The sequence below is a fragment of the Chiloscyllium plagiosum genome, chromosome 6, assembly GCF_004010195.1.
Source record: "Chiloscyllium plagiosum isolate BGI_BamShark_2017 chromosome 6, ASM401019v2, whole genome shotgun sequence".
NCBI lineage: Eukaryota > Metazoa > Chordata > Chondrichthyes > Orectolobiformes > Hemiscylliidae > Chiloscyllium > Chiloscyllium plagiosum.
This window is the reverse complement of record NC_057715.1, coordinates 3,988,115-3,992,943: the sequence shown is the minus strand read 5'-3', so window position 1 is coordinate 3,992,943 and position 4,829 is coordinate 3,988,115.

Below are 4,829 nucleotides of genomic sequence, written 5' to 3'. Positions count from 1 at the left end.
AAGATGGGGTACTGGGGTAATGGTCGGATACTTGGTAGTGTGGATGAGCAGAGGGATCTTGGTGTCCATGTACACAGATCTCTGAAAGTTGCCACCCAGGTAAATAGTGCTGTGAAGAAGGCATATGGCGTACTGGCTTTTATTGGTAGAGGAATTGAGTTCCGGAGTCCTGAGATCATGTTGCAGTTGTATAAGACTCTGGTGCGGCCGCATCTGGAATATTGTGTACATACTATTTTGGTCACCATACTATAGGAAGGATGTGGAGGCACTGGAACGGGTGCAGAGGAGGTTTACCAGGATGTTGCCTGGTATGGTAGGAAGATCGTATGGGGAAAGGCTGAGGCATTTGGGGCTGTTTTCATTGGAGAAAAGAAGATTTAGAGGTGACTTGATAGAGGTGTACAAGATGATTAGGGGTTTAGGTAGAGTTGACCGTGAGAACCTTTTTCCACGTATGGAGTCAGCTATTACGAGGGGGCATAGCTTTAAATTAAGGGGTGGTAGGTATAGGACAGATGTTAGGGGTAGATTCTTTACTCAGCAAGTCGTGAGTTCATGGAATGCCCTGCCAGTAGCAGTGGTGGACTCTACCTCTTTATGGGCATTTAAACGGGCATTGGATAGGCATATAGAGGATAGTGGGCTAATGTAGGTTAGGTGGGCTTGGATCGGCGCAACATCGAGGGCCAAAGGGCCTGTACTGCACTGTATTTTTCTATGTTCTATGTTCTATGTTCTACCTGACATGTATGACACATCTGACAAAGTTCAATATGTCCTTTGCAGGTCAGACCAGTAAAAATGTTTTTGCATTTTAGCTTGTGTTTTTCTCACTCCTAAGCAACCCCCTAGTGGTATCTTATGCACTACCCATGACACTTCCTTTCCATAACCCACTGGCAATAAGATTTGATGAACTTCTGCCCATTTCTCATCTGCCTGAATATGTGATGGTCTCCATTTCCTCATTAAGGCATCATGTTTAAGATAATAGCATTCAGGGATACATTAGATTTTTTTTCTGTATATGCCTTTTGATGCAATTGCTTTAAATTTTCATCTTTCTGCTGTAACTCAGTCAATTTATGTGAGCTAAAGATGTCTACTTTGTCATCTTTCTGCTGTTTCGTATCAACCATTTCATCAAACAGGGTCTCTGTTAATTGCACTTCAGCTTTCTTATCTGTACTCTCCGGTTTCAACTGGTGACTTTGTGACCTTGTTGCCACACAATCGGGAAAAATCCCAGCAGATGTGTCCTTCAATAGTTCAGTTTCCGCTGGCATTTCAGCCACCATAGGCAGACTCTAACCTGTGAGTCAGCTATATCATTAGCAAGGACAATTTGTATTCCCGGAGCTGAGAGTTTGTCCAGTGCTCCTACCACGACTCCTCCACTCTTCACTGGACACTCTAACCTCGCTCTACACAACTGAGCTTTTCTTATCTTAAGATGAATTCCCATTACTAGTACCTTTTCTGGCAATCATCCTTCAGAAGTACATATCTCCTCATTTTCAACATCAAAGCTTGAGAGGATCCTGTATCCCTTAATAATGTAACCTCTTTCCCTGCTGCTCCTGGCCTATGCAAGTAAACTTTACCTTCGCAGGTATATGGTTTAAGAGCTAGAAGGCACTTCTTCCTTAACCTACCTCCGACTAGATTGTACATTCTGGTGCAGCTTTCTATCCTCCACTGTGTTTTCCGTTACCACGCCAACAAAAGTCAATGGCTTATCCTGTTTTCCTCCATCTGGCTTCCCAGTACTTTTTCTAACCCACCAACACTATGATTTCATGTGGTCTAAATGTAGGAGAATGAGTGGGTTGCTCTTCGGAGGGTCGGTGTAGACTTGTTGGGCCGAAGGGCCTGTTTCCACATTGTAGGTAATCTAATCTAATCTAATGGTACTTTATTGCAGTGAAAACACTGGAGCTTTTTAATTTCTCTTCCCACTTCAAGGGATTCCTTTTCGCCCTGTGGTAAATTATCCTTACGATCTTCACCGAGATCTACTTTTCCCTTTCCACGTGAGGATTTCTCATTTCCCCCAATTTCTGTTCCTGACAGTTTGAAGTTGATTTTGGAAGCCAAACCTTTTATGGACCAACTCATAATCATCAGCCATTTCAGCTGCTAATCATGCCTTTTTAACTCTATTCTTCCACAAGAGTTCTCATGAATTGTCTGTCTAAGAGCGTCATAGGGTTGCTCTATTTTTGATGCCCTTATCCACCTATCAAAATTACTTTGTTCAATCATTTCAAACTCAATGTAGGTTTGACCAGGGTCTCTCTTTAGATCCCTGAAACATTGTCTGTAGCTTATGTGCACTTGAGATGGCTTTCTTCACCTCCTCATATACCCCATATACCTTCTCTGATAGTGATGCAAGGACCTCACCAGCTCTACCTACAAGTTTTGTTTGCATCAACAAACCCGCATGTTCACTGGTCACCGCATTTGTTTAGCCACCTTTTCAAATGAGATGAATAAAGGCTTCCACATCCATCTCATAAAATTTATGCAATGCTTGAATATATTTAAACAGATCCCCACCAGACCTTTGGCTGCCGTGGGTTTGCTCATCCTCACTCTCTTCCCCACTCAGCTTATCTTCAGTGTTTCACCGCCAACCTTTTCAGCTGATATTCCTGTCGAAGTGCCAATTTCTGAAGTTCACACTCCCTAGCTTTTTTTCCTTTCCCCTCTCTCCTTTTCTCTCTCTTCTCCCTCTCGTTTGCTCAGCCTCACTCTCTTCCCCACTCAGCTTATCTTCAGTGTTTCACCTCCAACCTTTTCAGCTGATATTCCTGTCGAAGTGCCAATTTCTGAAGTTCACACTCCCTAGCTTTTTTTCCTTTCCCTCTCTCCTTTTCTCTCTCTTCTCCCTCTCTGTCTCTCTCTTCTGTCTCTGCTTTTAATTGTAATTCACACTGTTTCATTTCTGTTGCCCTCTCCTTGTCTTTTGTCTCTAACCCAAACTGCTTAATTTTCACTTGAACTTTATCCATCTCTAAAAGTTCTGATGGTGTTTCCAGCAAATGTAAATGCTGAGCTGCTGCTGTAATTATCTCTCCTTTCCACACGGAAGGAGGCAGCTTCAGCTCCAGCTTGTCTGCTAATTCCCACAGCCTGGCCTTAATCACCTTTTGCAAAACCCCCAAAGTCTTCTACCTCCAGAAAACAGAATACAGAATAACTTAACCTATCTGAAAATCCAACAGATTATCCCAATTTAATGATGCTGTTTCAAATACATGCAACAATCCCAATAAACACCCCTTGGCACACAAGGTGAAAATCAAACCCAGGGGCTTACAGGAGAGATGTCAGAGAGAGGGAGGATCAGCATGGAGCTGCTTCTTTGGGTCCAGCAGCTTCACAACTCTGTTTGCTAAAGCCAAACCTGACCAGAGAAAAGCTGAGCTGGGCCACTCCCCTTTCATTGTACAAGTGTTATTTTTTAAACTTGAAAGCCTTTTTACTGAAACAGTATCTGTTAGCTACAATCAAATTGGTCCTAAAATCCATCCAACCCAGATTTTTCAGAATTGCTGTTTTTACTACCTCTCTGAAAAAAATAAAGACAAGGGGAGCATAATCTTCTTAAAGGAGCAGCATCATCACATCACCAACTTTTAAAAGTGGTGTGAGTACCAGGGATACTATTCTTTTGGTGAATCTCTATTGAAACTCAAATACTTCCAGGAACAGCACACAGTAGGATGAAGCTAGAATCAGGTGACAGGGGCCCCTATGAGCAGGCAGGATAGTTAATTAGACAGAGTTGGTAAGATACAGTGAGATATCTTGATTAGTCTTCTGGTGGAAATCCCTCCAAAAATCTCAATCACACTGGCACAACAATAAATGTAAGATTCGACCCAACCATGTTTTTTTGTGCAGCATCTTTAATGCAGTAAAAAAAAACCCAAGGTACTTCATGGAATCATCATTTTGAATTGCTACAGTGAAGAAAGAGGCTTTTCTGCAAATTGAGTCTGTGACAACCCTCTGAGGAGCATGTCACCTAGAATCAATTCCTCACCCTATCCCCAGAACCTGCATTTACCATGGCCGACGCACCTAGTCTACACAACCTTGGACACGCTGGGCGGGAGATGGCCTTAGTGGTACTATCACTGGACTGTTAATTCTGAGATCCAGGTAATGTTCTAGCGTCCTGTGTTCAATGGCAGATGGTGGATTTGAATTCAATAAAAATCTGGAATGAAGTGTCCAATGATGGCCACGAATCCATTGCTGATTGTTGTAATAACCCATCTAGTCCCTCAGGGAAGAAAATCTACCATCTTTACCTGGTCTGGCCTACATTTGATTTCACACCCTGAGCAATGAGGTTGACTCTCAACTGCCCTCTGGGGCAATGAGGGATGGGTAATAAATCATGGTCTTGCCAGTGACCCCCTCATTTCATGAATGAGACTCAGTGGTGCTCACCTTCCACCCTACCAACCTTCGCATAAACCAAATCATCTGCCGACATTTCCGCCACCTCCAAATGGACCCCACCACCAGGGATATATTTCCCTCCCCACCCCTTTCCGTCTTCCGCAAAGACCATTCCCTCAGTAACTACCTGGTCAGGTCCACGCCCCCAACAACCCACCCTCCTGTCCTGGCACCTTCCCCTGCCACGGCAGGAATTGCAAAACCTGTGCCCACACCTCCCTCCTCACCTCCATCCAAGGCTCTAAAGGAGCCTTCCACATCCATCAAAGTTTTACCTGCACATCCACCAATATCATTTATTGTATCCGTTGCTCCCGATGTGGTCTCCTCTACATTGGGGAGACTGG